Source organism: Rosa chinensis, chromosome 1 (assembly GCF_002994745.2).
Source record: "Rosa chinensis cultivar Old Blush chromosome 1, RchiOBHm-V2, whole genome shotgun sequence".
In the NCBI taxonomy this organism is placed as follows: domain Eukaryota; kingdom Viridiplantae; phylum Streptophyta; class Magnoliopsida; order Rosales; family Rosaceae; genus Rosa; species Rosa chinensis.
The window spans coordinates 48,174,430-48,191,195 of record NC_037088.1 but is presented as its reverse complement, the minus strand read 5'-3'; the positions used below and the strand labels follow the sequence as shown (position 1 = coordinate 48,191,195).

The window sequence follows — 16,766 nt, the reverse complement described above, 5'->3', positions numbered from 1 at the left end:
ATAAATCAGTGACTGTCTTGTTCATCGAAGATATTTTCCATCTCCTCTTTGAGATTGATAGTCGTTCTCATCGCACGAATTAATGTGGCCATTATTTTTTTACAATTGACATGAATGGTACATTGTTGCGTGATTCACGTAGTGCATATGTGTGTGAATTGTTGTAGGCAATTGATGGTGATAGCATGTGAAGTGAAGACTAGCTTGTTGGTCTCTGATTGCTGCTCCACGTTGTTCACAGGATGGGAAGCTTAACACCCAGTGTTCTTGGTATGCCTATATATATATATATATATACACACACAGGTTTGATGTATTTAGTAAGCAACAAAAAGAGCTAGTGGGTTGTATATGAGAGTAGAGAAAAAAGTACTATGAGGGAAATTCTCTTCGGTGAGATAGTGTTTTTGGATATTCTATGAGTGAGACTGTACAAGCAAGGTTTTGGGATTTGAGTTACGTGATTTAACTCATGTATTTCATACTAGTTATATTCTCATAGTGAAAGAGCAAACATCAACAGTGGTTATAAATCTTCATTCCCTCCCTATACATTAGATTGTTCTGCCTCAAATATCGACAGTGCTATTAATCTCCCTTTCTTTCCGAGTTCAGGAAAAAAAAAATCAAAATCAAAATGGGAGTTTTGGCTGTGAAATTGGTATACTCAGTTTTTAGTGCAATGTGCATTTTCTGTTGTAGCTCCATGCAATTGGTTCATCCCTTAACCATGAAACTCCAAGCGAATGAGACGGATATGATGGCACTGCTAGCAATCAAAGCTCAAATACAACACGATCCCAACCAGGTCACAAGCTCATGGAATGACTCCATTCACTTTTGCTCGTGGTATGGTGTAACCTGCAGTCAAAGGCATCAACAGAGGGTCTCAAAGCTGAACCTCAGCTCCCAAGGCTTGGCTGGCTCTATATCCCCACACATTGGAAATTTAAGCTTTCTAAGGGGGATATGCCTCTATAACAATACCTTCACTCATGAAATTCCTCCGGAAATTGGGTCTTTGCATAGGTTGCAGGTATTACTTCTACACAACAATTCTTTTACTGGCCATATTCCTCCCAACGTATCCAATTGCTTCAATCTCACATTTCTCAGTTTGGGTCGCAACAAACTAGTGGGTGAAATTCCTTCCCAACTCGGTTTCTTGTCTAAACTTCAAATACTTGTTTTACAAGGCAATTATTTAACAGGAGAAATTCCTTCTTCCCTTGGGAACCTTTCGTAGGTACTTTCCGCCGTTAGTAACAACTTGGTGGGAAGCATACCTCGTTCCCTAGGTCCATTGAAAAAATTAACCTTTCTTTCATTGGGCATAAACTAGAAAGAGCGCCCGCGCGATGCCGCGGGGTTTTATTGTCAATTGATCTAATTATAGTAATACATTATAGCAAGGTTGTTATTGATGAAAAATTATTGTAATGAAAATATTTATCTACACTGTGAGGTGCGGTTAGTAACATGCTCATGTAGATAAATAATAATTTAATCTACTCACTCTTAATAACAATAGGAACTGTTTGAAATGAGTAAGTTTAGAAGATGAAGAAAATTTATTTTTAAGTAACCCAAGGATAGAATCCTTAATCTTATACAATTCAATTACCAAACCCTGCACAACACTTTCTTGACATTACAAAAGATCTAATATAAATTGAGAAACACATCTCTAACATGACCTATACCTCCAATATGCTCTTGGTAGTCTCCCACCGTCCAAAACCCCACTGCAGATTAAGATTGCACAATTTAATGTGTTAGTAACTGATCTGGATTACCCGAGCTTTAAGGAAATGCTAAGCATGCGGTGATAGAAGTTACTGCAAAGAGTAAAGTGGGGCGGTAACCATGACAATGGGATTTTCATTTATTAGTTTGACATAACCCTCATCATTGAATTGCTTTTTAAAATATACAACGTGCAAGGTCATTAAATATAGTATGGATAACATCTTATTTTTGTTTTATAGACTCCAAAAAACTTTAAAAAGTAGTTCTCGATCATACTTATCGAAATTGAATTGGATATGAGCACTGTAGAAAGTATAGCCAAAAAAAAAAAAAAAAAAATTATCATATGGAAATTGAAGAAAGTATCAGAAGTAAAAGAAATGAGAAATACCTTGAGTTCATCAGTCTCACCCTCGAGAATGCTTTCATAACTACAGTGAATTTGGAAAGACTGATCAATCTGTAGTAAAAGTTGAAAGTTGCCACTTAGTCATTTATGAAAATCAAAACATAACTTTTGTACAATTGGACGAATAAAGAAAAAAATAAGAATCAAAGCAAATAACAAAAGACAGAAACATAAAGCAGAAAAATTTTCATGCAATAAGCTGCAGTTAGTACTTTGGGTTATCAAAATTTTGAGTTTTACTTTTTTATTTGTTTGCAACTTACAAACATACATATAAATAACTCCATTAGAAATTCAATGCCATGAGAGGTGTACCATTACAAAAAGTCATGCCTTGCTTACATTCTCCACCAGAGCGTCCAAGAACATAATAACCTTAGGCAGGAACTTTCTAATGCTATATATATAGGTTAATTCAAAGATCCTTGATTGAAGCCAAAATGTTATCAACGTCGGTTGACTCCCTATGAGGTGTTTCAGAATAACTGTCAAGGATAAATGAAGTCAGGGAAGGCAGGTTCAGGAAACATCGTGGAGTATCACAAATCTATGTACACCGATGCAGTATAGGTAAGTATGATTAAACCAAAAATTTCCACTTTTGGATTGAAGCAAGGCCTGAGCTAGACAAAAAAGGATATCATATACCAGTATAATCTCTTTTGAAGCATCCAGTTGGAATATACATACCAACAAAATACAAAGGCTGGCTTTGTGCCTACTTTTAGCAAATGCTAAAAAATCACATAACCTATTCATATGTAGGTTCATTCTGAACTTTCACAAATTGAAATTTGTTTCACAAAACGCATTCCAAAATGTTATTGTGACATGACATCATAAATGATGAAAATGAGTGAAGATAGCTTGATTCATCAACTACGAAAGATTGAAGCACCATCATCTGAACTTGTTGTCTTATTCACTATTGAAGATCTTCCTTTGCTACCCACTACTACAAAAAGTTAATCACACAACACTAATCACAAAATGGAACACAAATCATCTGTTATGTGTTTAAGTAAGCTTTATTATACAACGGTGCTAGTTATATTCTATTGTGTGAATGCCAACAAAATGATAACTTTTTTATCAAAACTGCATTGCACAACGGAATTAAGTATTGTCCGTCGTCTGAGCCTTAAAAAATTTAGCGGCAGATTTCCCTCCACTTTGGAGTCTTGGTTGGATCTTAAAAAACTGAAATTTGGGCTACTAGGACAACGTGTTTTACCTTTGCCATTGTGTAATTGGATTTCTGTTGTGTGTTATGAAGCTCAGACAACAAATAATGAGTTTCTGTTGTGTGTTATGAATCTCAGACAATGGCGAATTCCTTCTTCTGTTGTCTGAATGTGTCGACACATCCCCGTGCATGCCATGCCAGGCACATGCCTGCGCAGAATTCACACAACGGAAACATGTATTCTGTTGAGCAAAGTATTGTCACACAACGGTGAAATCACCGTTGTGTGATTTTTCAATCACACAACACTCGTTTAGACCACAGTGAGGCTGGTCATCACACAACTCCAAATATCTGTTGTCTGATTAACTTATTGTAGTAGTGACCTCTGACCAATTCTTTTCTACAATGCACCAAATAGTATAACATGTTTGAGTGATTGGTGGCCTCAGACCCTCAGTTACATAAAAGAATGACTATTAGAGTGATGTTTTTCATTCTAAGGAAGTACTACCCCTTTACAGAAATAATTTTCAATTGAAAGTTTGAAACTATACTAAATGAAGAAATAACCTATTGTGAATTTACAGGTTGGACAACTAACAGCTAGAACATTGGGAAACAATAATAGAACATTTCTTTCAGTGAAAAGAAGAACTATTACCTGATGCAGAATCAACAAATTGGCCATTGATTAGATGCTTAGTGTATTCAAACAACAAAAAAGCTCATTCCTTTAAGCACAAACGCATTGATCCACTATCGTCTTGCTCCCTGCAAAATCACAATTCAAAGCATCAATACTAATCCCGTTGCAACTGAAAATTAAAACACTTGCATCCAATTTTCTATAAACTTAACTACTTCTTTCTATAAAACATGCATTAAGGAAATTCGCCAGAGAAGGAGAACCACTTCTTTTCTTTCTTTTGTTCTTCCTCTGAATCTCTTCATTTTTTCCTTCTTCCTCTGTTCTCTTCTCCCTTTTTTTTTCTCTCTCTCTTTTTTTCTTTTTCTCTTCGTCTGCAGAAGCCAAATGGTTTTGCCCTCTGAAAACCCAAAAGCCACTATTATGCAAACTATAATAGGAAATCAATGATAAAAAATCGCTCACTCGATCAAATATGCCTAAACTTCTCATGCTATACCCAATTGAGTAAAATTAGCAGAAATCAAAGAGCAAAAAGTACCCAATTGAAATCAAGACTGAAACTTTAAAATCCAATCCAAATTAAGAACTCATAAACTAACTGAGAAGAATCAAGGAAATCTACTTACAGAAGACTTGTTCTTTGGACCTCAACAGCGATGGCAAGCCTGCACACTCTTCTCTGCAAATAGCGTAACACGAATATTTGCAGGACATCAAGTAAAACCCTCCTCTTCCATACTCGCTGATTCTTAGTTAAATTTCATTTAGATAACATGATGCTACTGCGAATTGGATGAGTCCCTTAACCCTCAATCGGCCTAGATGCGGAAGCATAACCCATTCCCTCTCTCACTCTCTCTTGGTTATACAGCCGTAGAAGAAAGAATGAAACCGATGGAAGCATCTTGTGTCAATGGCATAACCGCAAAAAAATCTCAAATGAGGGCAAAACTGTCCCTGTCTTCGCTTTATTGATATAGTTTCACAATAGTGTCCATATGAGAAACAGCAGTGAAAGCTTGATCATTAGGTATTTTCTCTGTCTGTTCCCGAGTATTCTGACGTTCTGCATCATCATCTCGTAAAACTCTCCTCATTTTTGTTTTTCCACTCTTTGCTGCCATTACTGAATTCAAACGACCCACAGTTTTAGTACAATGAAACATAAACTGAACAAATAAAAATCTTTAAAGATACCTGAACAAACATTGACGCTTTTTTCAAATTACATACCTGAACTGAAACCACTTGAAAAATTAAACACCAAACTATTCGTAGAGTCTACATAAGAAAACAGCAGTAGTCAGAAAATTCAATATTACTACAGTTATTCAATATTATCCAATAAACTTTAGATTTTCTACCTCAATAACAATACTAGACTGAGGTAGTCTTGATTAATAGACAAACAAACAGTGGCAAAAAAATGACAGCAACACTTTTTTGCAAAGAACCTGCAAAAGAGGAACAAATAAAACTAATAAAATTAATCTGAACACAGTTTATATAAAGTTTATATAGCAAGAACAAAAAGGGGGGCAAAAAAAAATTATGCTTAATTCTGTACATAATGATCAATTCATGAAAACCAACTATTGCAAATTTTACACCTATTAAGAAGCCACCTCTTTAATCTCTAGCAACTTCCCATAAAACCCTTCAGCTGTGAATCAAATTATATTCAAGACCTCAAAACCAATATTTCTTCTCCTTACTGACATATGCATCACAGCACAAATTTTGTTTCAAAACTACAAAATCAACTCATGGCACAAAAAGCTATATCATCTTAATGTTAGAAAAAAACCAATACCACAACCTATACCAAATAGGAACAATCTGCAAACAATCAAATCATTACTTGCAGATTGCTAAATACATATATATACACAACATAACACACACACACACACACACACACACACACATATATATATATATAGATACTCATTCCATAGAACACATCCATACAAATATATAGATACTCATTCAAACGCAAACTCAAACCCAAATTACTTTGACCTACATGCTAATATACAAAATAGACCAAATTTAGAACCACAAAACTCAATTAAAACCATGATTTTAAACAACTCATACAAACTAAACAACAATTTCAAACAGTTCCTAATAGAATCCCAAGTAGAAAGGCACATTAATAAATCAATACCCGAAAAGAAAAAATAAATAAATGAAAGAATGAAATTTTGTACTCCAATAATCAAACAATTCCTAATAGAATCCCAAGTAGAAAGGAAGCACAAAAAAGGGAAGAGCCTCTTATCACATGGCAAGGCTGTGAGTGGTACTATCTTATTATGCCCCATTTATAAACAACAGTCAAGCTGTGACTGGAGGGACCTCAGAAAAATAAAAAAAAGTGAGCTTAGCAAACAAAAGAATGAATGCATCTCAACTGTTGGCAGTGTTCCAAGCTAACCATGAAGTTTAGAATCAGGAAACCGCACCGAAAGTCTGTGAAGATCTACTTCAGTTCAAGGATTCATCGAGAAGGTTAGTAAATCCCCTAATCTCTATAAACATTTAATCTTCACTGTACCCTTTAGTACTGAAAGAAAAAAAAAAAAAAAAGGGAAAAAAAAAACCGAGCATCTTCTTTCTCTTCCTCTCCTCACTCTCTCTTTGTTTCTATTGCTCATGTTTAACTCTTTGGAAACACTCACGAAGAAGAATCAAGGATTAAGCCAATATCACTTTCACAGTCAACAATTGGATGCAATTGATATTCATACAATTTCCAGAAAAAAAGAAAGAGATGAATTGAAAGAACACTCAATTTTTTCAATTACATGATCAAATCAAGTTGATGCAAGTCACAAACAGAAAGCAAAGCAACTAAGGATGAACATAATAGATATACTTGCAAGACACAAAACAAATCCCTAAACCCAATCACCAAACACCAATATTTTGAACCCAAACAACCAAAAAACCAGTATCTTGAACCCAAATCAAGAACGAAGACCATTACCTGGTCAGATTGACCAATGAAAGAAGCAAAAACAGTGAGATTCCCCAGTACCCATAGACGGTGATATTTCGTACTCATTTTCAACCCAACCTCTGTATCTCAAAGGCTGATTGATGGGGTTGACATTTGACCCTGATGCCACGCTTCTATCGGACAGCTTGATGGCCACGGCTGTATCTCCAAACTCAAAGGAGTGATTTTTGGGTTTTGAGGTGAATTTTGACTAGGGTGTGAGAGATTCGAGTAGACGCTCTAGAAGAGAGAAGAGGATTAGATCGATGCACAGCATAACAAAAAAAATCTCCAAGGAGGGCAGAACTGTCCTTTCTAGCCCCAAGCACTGTTCTGCATTGTTGCCTTAGGAACAGAACTCAGGAACTCATCTGTAGTATATAGTAAATATGTTGTCTGGTACCATCCCTCCCTCCATTTATAACATAACTGCCATTGTTACTTTGGAATTAGGCATAAACCAAATTCAAGGGAGTATTCCCTCGGATTTGGGAAATGCTTTTCCTAGCCTTGAGGACTTTAGCATTATGGAGAATGAATTTACTGGGAGCATTCCTTTGTCAATATCCAATGCAACAAATCTAGTGTCATTCAATGTTGGAGATAACAATCTAACAGGACAAGTGCCTAACTTGCGAAAGCTTCATAACCTCATGGATTTCTCCATCGCTCTAAATCATCTTGGAACAGGTAATCAGGGTGACTTGAGTTTTGTCTCAGATTTGATTAATGCCACTCGGTCATGGATTTCTCCATCGCTCTAAATCATCTTGGAACAGGTAATCAGGGTGACTTGAGTTTTGTCTCAGATTTGATTAATGCCACTCGGTTAAGATGGTTCACTACTACAAAAAGTTAATCACACAACACTAATCACACAACGGAACAGAAATCATCCGTTGTGTGTTTAAGTAAGCTTTATTGTACAACGGTACTTGTTATATTCTGTTGTGTGAATGTCAACAAAGTGATAACTTTTTTATCAGAACTACATTGCACAACGGAATTAAGTAATGTCTGTCGTCTGAGTCTTAAAAAAATTAGCTGCAGATTTCCCTCCACTTTGGAGCCTTGGTTGCCTCTTGAAATATGAAATTTGTGCTACTTGATACAACGGTGCTTTATATTTCCGTTGTGTGATTGAAAACTGGATGCCAAATTTTGAGGAAGCTTGATTGAATGTCTTCCACAAGGTAAACCTAGTGCAAGCTGTAGAAATTAGACAACAGAAGTTATACTTTTCTGTTGTGTGAAAGTGGGAACATATAGGTGGCAACATATTGAGCCAAATTGCTGTATGCGGCAGATTTCGCTCCATGTTTTGACATTTTGATACTCTTACAACAGTTTGTTAGGTTTCTGTTGTGTGAGCAACTTTAGAATTTGTTGGAAGTTTAATTGTGCCTCCCACCCAGCCCAAGCCACATCGTGTCGAAAGAAAAATGAAAAAATTCTCTCGAGCTCTCAGTTGTGAAACCCCCGTCTCTCCACCCCCCTCCCCACGACTCTCCCAATCGTGAAACACCCCCCCCCCCCCCCCCCCCCCCCACGAAACCCCTCTCTCTCGGTCTCTCGATCCACTTTCTCTCTCCTCCGCGCCTCCAAATCCAAATCCTCTTCTGCAATGGAAGAGATGCAGAAGACTCTTCAGTTTCTCCGATTCTAGGTCTAGCTTCTTTGTTCGACCGATCAAGTACTCGCCGAAGCCTAGAACAAGTTGCGTGGACGTTAACCTAGCTCCGGAGATTCGAATTTCACGAGAATGTTCTTCTCCGACGATTCGTCGAATCGGAAGCACGTGGATTTGGGGGGACGGAGTACGAAGGAGAGGGATGAAGGATACGGCAGCCACTTCTCCACTGCAGCGAAGGAGGACCATGTCTGCTCTCAAAGCCCGAAGCTCCCTCATCGCTGCTCTTGCCACCCACGCCTCCTCCGTCTCCCAGGAACATAAATGTTCAAATCCCTTTCACACAATCTAAAATTTTCCTTGATTTTCAAGTTTAATTGGTTCCGATTTGGTTTTAACATTTGGTGTTTTCTTCTTCTTGTTGCAGTTTTACTTGATTTGGCCAAGTACGTCTTCCCCAAGCAGTTCGAGGCTCAGACTCTCGGGGAAGCTCTCATGTCAGGTATTGTTTTGGGTTGATTTCGATTTCGATTTCGATTCCATCTTGTAACTAACCCCAAAATAAACCGACTAATAATCCCAAACCCAGCTCCCTCTCTCTCTCTCTCTCTATATATATATATATATATATATATATATATATATCAAACCTGAGTCTGCGTTTCTGCTTCGCCTAGTCTTCGATCATCGTCTCAGTCTTCTTTCTTCAACGCTACCGTAACCATGGTACACTCTTTTTCTCTCTTACAGCCGTTAGCGTTGGGCTTGTTTTGGTTTAGTGATATAATTGGGAGAATGGAAGGCCTGAATAGTGAAAATCTTTTAATCTAACATCAGAATCAGAATCTGATTGTATAATGAATGTGATAATTTGTGATCAAAAGATCTTTCTAACCTACGTTTTCATCCTGGTAATTTTGTATAAGTAGTGATAAGGGGCCTGTTTATCCATTCACTTGAAATACTTGAAATTCAGAAAGGAGGTTCTATGAATGGTAAAATTATGCAAGTATGTAGTGGTTAAGTTTCTCTTTGTTTAAAGCTATTAACAAATTAAGCTGATTGCTTGAGATGAGATTGATAGTTAAATGCAAGAAAATGATAATATTTGGTTATGAATTGAAATGCAGAAAGGCTTGCAAGCAAACTCTTATGTGGAGGGAATAGGGAGGTCAGGTTTTTTTAGTTCTGATGATTAGAGTCCACTACAAGATGATCCCCAACCGTCAGTATTCTTTGTGCTATATTGAATAAAATTTCCAGTCCACCTTTGGGTAGTTTGGAACTGACTGTCTTCATTTAATACAGCTTATAAACTACAGAGGAATTCTTCACACTATCTCGTACTGTACTGCTTAGATTTAATCTAAAAGCGTTTACAATGGCATTGGGATTTTCAAGCTGACGACTGGATATATGCTTTGGTAAGCTGCACAGATCATAACTTTAGTTTTTTGGTTAGTAATTATGGCAAGAATTGGTGTGGAAGTACATTTTGCGAGTTAAATTTGAAATTGCAAGTGACTTATCTTCTGAAGATGTATTCAAGTCTATTTCTTCATACATATTCCTCTATATAAACAACCGCTTATTATATTATATTAAGATTGTTGACTTTCGAATACTCTATGCATTGTTAGACAGTGAGGAAATAAAAAACAGATAGTTAGAGATAAACATTTAAGATTTTGCAATTGCAAACATTGGTAATTTCAACTGTACATGCTTGATAATTGCAAATATTAGTATATTCTTATCCATGTCAAACTGAAGTCATTTGCATTTTTCTATTACAATCCAATCAATTTCAAGGGATGTCATCATAAGATCATTCAACTGTAGTCCAGCTAGAGAAATTGAACCATCTGCAAAACAGCATTTTATGTCAGAGGTTTATCTAACAATGAGAATGCACCATCAAGAAAACTCTGCACACATTGATGGACTGATGAGGTTCTTACTAAAGCAAGGCATTTTGCTTCACGTATCTCAGGTAGTTTCTCATTATTTGACCTTTGTAATCTTTTGGAGGGGCTTGATTATTCGCTTGCTTGCTAGTTTGCGCAACTATAACTTTGGCACATACATTATTTTCTTAATGACTTAATCTTTTCGAGGTATAAAGAGAAGTTAATTAAGAGTAGACGTGTCCCTGAATTCCATTCCATGGAAACACTGGGGATGACCCTAAATGGCTTGTAAACATTGAACAGGTAAACTCCTGACATATGTAAAACTTGAAGATTAGCAGTTAGTTCAAAGCTCCATATATATTGCTTTTAACTTCTGGGTCCGTTGAATGTACTAAGGTCGTTGCCTAGTAAAGCAGACGAGGCATATCTTCTAGTGTCTGGACTTAAATCATTTGTATTTCAGGAAGCTATAGGGGTTTGTGATCATGAGCCGTCACGCGAGGAAGTTTGACACCAGATTGTTTCGTTGGTTATATATTTGTACCTAGGTTGTGCTTTTGTCAGTTAAACTGGTTCAACTTGCTTTCATCATGTATACTTGTACGGCTATATCACTCTCTTTTTCTCCTTTTGTAGGAAGGAAAATATTTAAGGCAACTAAATAGTGGTGAAATTGGTACTTACATCATTCATCATCAGGATTGTGATGATATTGTTTGTGGCTAGTACCCAAGACTGTTCTGTTATGCCATCTAGAAAGTAAGAACAAATGGTCTCATTTTTGTGATGCTGTTATTTTGTTATTCACTTGTTTTCTTATCTTTTCCTTTCTTGTCTGTAACTACTGCAGGTTGTAACAGGTCTGCTAATAGCCGAAGTTAATGTAAATACCAAGTCTAAACTAGGTTATGGTGGTGTATCACTGGTATTTAATTCTTTCTCTTCTTTACTCGAGAACTGTCTTCAATTTGCACTAGTGCATATACTACTTTTTATCTATACATTATATTTTGGATTGCACAAACATGTTATATCTACTAGAGAATACATAATCAAATTCTGTCCGAAGAATGATAGCACTGCAATAATATTGCTTTAATATTACCATCTATCTCCCTATGTTTGTTTTCTATTAGTTTAGTTTTTATTTGTCAACATCCTATGCTCTTTTGTGATTTGGAATCCTGCATGTGATTTGGAGCATGACTTTGATGATAAATATAAAATAAAAGTTGTTCAATGGTTTTCCTGTACCTTTATGGATTGCTTTCTCATTCATTTTAATTCCCGTAGTAGATTTGAAGGAACATAGGTTCTGCCATAGGTTCCTTAAAAAGGTTGAACTTGCTACGTCTGACCTTAGCTTGCTTTCATATGGAATCACTTAAAGACAGGAAACTGCATTTATGACAAATTTGTCCTGGCTTTTCTCCATTACGATTTAGTATCTTATCTCCCTCTCTCAGAACAATAGCATACAGACTGTTGTACAATAGACTTGAATAAAGGAATTACAGTAAAATTCTTTTTGAATACGCAGCTTTTATTTAGTATTAGAACAATGGATTTTCTGTACTTTTCAAACTTTGCTTGAACTTCCTTGCAAACTTCTGGAATTTCTGCTTCTGCTTTGTTATTTTTTCGTCTTCGTCTTCGTTTTTTGTTTTTTAATCTCAAATTTTCTGATTAAAATTGTTTCTGGGTCCTGTATTTGATAACTCAAGGATTGCATGCTTCAAAATTTAATACTTGATCATAGAGAGTGAGATTTTGAGTAATAGCAGATATAAAATTGATTATGCTGTTTTTCATATTGGGTTGTGATAGATTTTGCTTGCAGCTTTTGCTTCCTACTACTGTTCCTATTTCAAGTGATTTATCTATCAGAAGATTTGTGTTCCAGGTGTGAGTTATTTCTTTTCTTGGATGTTAAACAACAATAGCTTAGGCTGTTGAACATGAAAACATCTTTGTTTAGGTACTTCTCATAAATCATAATGGTCTCTCATTTTTAACAGTGCATAATGGGTTGTGCTTTTCTCTTGAGCAGTGATGGTGTAGCTTCATTGGTGCTAGTGAGTGGGGAAAATGCACTTGAACTTGGGTTACATGCTCTTGTTCTTCATTCCTCTGGAAAACCAACCCCTTTGGTACTGTATCATGCTCTTCTGCTGCAATATGTGCTAACTCGTGAAGCTTCACAATAAGCTTGGAGGTGATGCAAATGAGAGTATATATAGTGCACAGGATGCTTGATAAAATAGCACAAGAAGGTTTTGTTGAAGCGAAAAGATATTACATCAGCTTTTGATTCATGTGTAGCTAGCTAGGAATGCTTTCTTGTTTGGTACATTACCTAGTCACTTGAATGTATGGATGTTTGAAAAATGGTAATGGAATGATATGGATTTGAGTACTTTTTATGTGGTAATTACTGTCCAATATTTAGTCTTACAACACAATGCAAATCAATGTGTTGTCTGATTGTAAACGAGTTCAAAATTGAGGCTTTTCCTACAACAGTCACTGGTTTGTTACCCAATTTGATTACAATATTCACACCACAGCTAACCAAATAGAGTAGTTGTGTGAACTAACAACCAACAACAAAATAAACAAAGTTCTGTTGTGTGAGATTCATAACACACAACAGAAACCAAATAGAGTAGTTGTGTGAACTAACAACCAACAACAAAAGAAAACAAAGTTCTGTTGTGTGAGATTCATAACACACAACAGAAATGAAATCATCTCCGTTGTTTGAGTAATCAACAGACAAGGGATATAATTTCACTTCAGTTGTGTGTTATTAATCTCAGACAACAAAGAATAAGTAATATCTGTTGTGTGTTATATATCTCAGACAACAAATAATGAGTAATATTTGTTGTGTGTTATGAATCTCAGACAACAAAGAATGAGTTATATCTGTTGTGTGTTCTGAATCTCACACAACAGTGAATTTTTTCTTCTGTTGTCTGAATGTACCGACACATCCCCGCCCATGCCATGCCAGGCACATGCTTGCGCAGAATTCACACAACGGAAACAGATATTCTGTTGAGCAAAGTATTGTCACACAACGGTGAAATCACCATTGTCTGATTTTTCAATCACACAACACTCGTTTAGACCACGGTTAGTTTGGTCATCACACAACAGAAAATCACCGTCGTCTGATGACCTTTTTGTAGTAGTGGTTGCTTTTAGAGTACAACAATTTTGGAGGGAAATTGCCCACATCAGTATCCAATCTCTCAACCAGTCTCGATACGCTGTGGGTTTCAGGAAACCAACTTCTGGGAAGAATCCCAATTGGGTTAGGGAATCTTGTAAACTTGCAATCATTGTTTCTCGAACAAAACTCCTTCACGGGTAAAATCCCCCCTAACATCGGAAAGCTTTCAAGGCTTGGGACACTGAATCTTCAAGTCAACAAATTATCAGGGAGCATTCCATCCTCTTTGGGAAATTTAACCATGTTACTCTTATCTTTTTTTGCAAGGAAATAATCTTAATGGCAGAATCCCTTCAAGCCTAGGGAAATCCCAGGGGTTGCTATTGTTGGATCTTTCTCAAAATAACCTAGATGGCACAATACCCCAATCACTACTTAATGGCCTCCTTTATTTATCAGTTTCTTTCAACTTGTCGAAAAACCACTTTACTGGTTCTCTTCCAATGGAGATTGGAAAATTGACGAATGTTGGTGTACTGGATGTTTCTGACAACATGTTATCGGGACAACTTCCTAGTAGTCTCAGTAGTTGTGAGAGTTTAGAAATCCTACACTTGCAAGGAAACTTCTTAGAGGGAGTCCTTCCTTCATCTATGAAGGACTTGAGAGGGATTCGAGATTTAGACCTTTCTGACAACAAATTTTCAGGACATATTCCACAATTCTTGCAAGGCTTTGGAAACTTGCAACATCTAAACCTATCCTTCAATGAATTTTGGGGTGCGGTTTCGATTGAAGGTATTTATAAGAATGCAAGTGCAACTTCAGTTGTCGGAAACACTGGACTTTGTGGTGGTATTGCTAATCTTTGACTTCCTGTGTGCAAGTTTAAAGAGTTTGAAGGAGGAGGATTGTCTCGTAGAGTGAAACTAATGATCTCTTTAGTTTTCATTTTCACTCTTTTGGGACTGGTTCTGGTGTTTCCTTTTTTCCTTCTTCGAAAGAAAAGAAAAGAAGTTGAATTAGCCACTTTAGGGAACTCTGTTTTGCAAGTCTCATATGCTACACTCCTAAAAGCTACTGATGGTTTTTCTTTAGCTAATTTGATTGGTGCAGGTGCTTTTGGGTCTGTGTACAAAGGAATTCTTACTGGGATAGAGTTACTGTCGCTGTGAAGGTGATTAACATGTTACACCAAGGAGCATCCAAGAGTTTCATGGCCGAATGTGAGGCGTTGAGAAATATTCGACATCGAATTCTAGTCAAGATTCTTACTTCATGCTCAAGTATTGATTTCAATGGCAATGACTTTAAGGCTCTTGTTTATGAGTTCATGGACAATGGGGACTTGGAAGACTGGTTACATCCATCCAATGACACACCTAAAATTTCAAGTCTTGTTTAGAGGCTCGACATTGCCATTGATATTGCTTGTGCATTGGATTATCTTCACAATCATTGTGAAACACCAATAGTTCATTGTGATCTCAAGGCAAGTAATGTTCTTTTGGATAAAGATTTCACTGGACATGTTTCTGACTTTGGGTTGGCAAGATTCCTCTTGGAACCAACCAATAGTGTTTCTAGAAATCAATCAAGCTCCATCGGAATCAAAGGATCAGTTGGTTATGCTGCTCCAGGTAACTTTCCTCATGTTCTTCATATTTATCTCTCTTATTTACCGTTTGACGAGTGCTATTTTATTTTAAGTATAGTTGCAGTGACAAATGTCTATCACATTGTTTAAACTGCAGAGTATGGTATGGGAAGTGAAGTTTCAACATATGGGGATGTCTACAGCTTATTGTTAGAAATGTTCATGGGAAAGAGACCCACTGATCACATCTTTAGTGACGGCTTGAATCTTCATAATTATGTGAAGACAGCTCTCCCTAAACGTGTTGCAGACATTGCAGATTCACTAGTTCTTCAAGGAGGCAATATCAATGTTGAAGAATCTCACAACCTATCTAGCCAGAGAGAACAAAAAATTGAAGGATGCTTGACTTTGATATTTGGAATTGCAATTTCCTGTTTGGTTGAGTCCCCAACAACCAGAAAGGAAATCAGTGATGTTGCATCTGAACTGCACTCAATTAGGGACAATCTTCCTAACTAGAACCTTCTGAGTTACTACTAAATTGTGAAGGTTTTTATGTGTGCCGTATGCTTGTTATATTTGATTTTAATTAGGTATATGTCTTTGTTGTCGCTGTCACTTCTATGTCTTGTATTTAGTGTGTAACTTTGTGTTTGAGGCCTTGAGCCCTCAATGTAATGAAAATTATTAATAGACCAACATCTTGAATAAAGTGTTGTAGTAAAAATGGAATTGCAGAAAGAATTGTGTGTTCTATTATTGATAATAGGAGACCTTTATATGGAGATTTACAGAGTATATACACACTACCAGAAAACTTGTCTTTTACGACGCGCAAATTACGGCGTGCATAAATTGTGCGCCGTAAAAGACTGTCATTTATGGTGTGTTTTTTTGTGTGCCTTAAAAGACTTCCATTTCTGGTCTTTTACAGCGTGCTTTGCATGTACGCCGTAAATGTCATGTTATATTTACGACATGCTTTTTTGTGTGCCGTAAAAGACTTAATTTTCTGGTCTTTTACGGCGCGTTTTTAATGTGTGCCATAAATGGTGTTTCTAAAGTCATTAACGACTTGCTTCACCTTGCGCTGTAAATGATTAGCAAAAATTTAAGAATCCCGCTCAGTCAGTTTAGCTAAATTCTAATTTCCCACCAAACCTTCTACTTGACATTTGAAAAGATAAAAACTAACGCAAACCCAGATCTCTCATTCATCTCTCATCTTGTTTCCTCTTCTTCTCTTCATCCTCGCTCGATCCCATCCCATCGATATAAAGGCTGAAGCCAATAATCCGGTCATTAGGTAAGTGAATATGTCTCTCCCAAATTCAATTGGGGCTTGTTTCTGATTTTTTTAATTCCATTCAGATCTGAGGAAGAACCACTAGAACGAAGAAGAAGAGGGCCAGACCTACACAAACCCCTTATCTTCTTCGTCTCTC

The 16,766-nt window shown here is 36.7% G+C and overlaps 1 long non-coding RNA gene and 1 pseudogene across 1 annotated transcript; both read left to right on the top strand.

Annotated features, from left to right (window-relative positions):
- The first annotated feature begins 9,811 nt into the window (after window positions 1-9,811).
- LOC112181588 lies at window positions 9,812-10,909 on the top strand. The gene is made up of 3 exons (XR_002928982.2): window positions 9,812-9,855; window positions 9,939-10,054; window positions 10,443-10,909. It is a non-coding gene; the product is annotated as an uncharacterized LOC112181588 (long non-coding RNA).
- A 3,315-nt stretch (window positions 10,910-14,224) lies between these two features.
- Window positions 14,225-15,840, top strand: LOC112168453 (annotated as a pseudogene).
- Window positions 15,841-16,766: the final 926 nt, after the last annotated feature.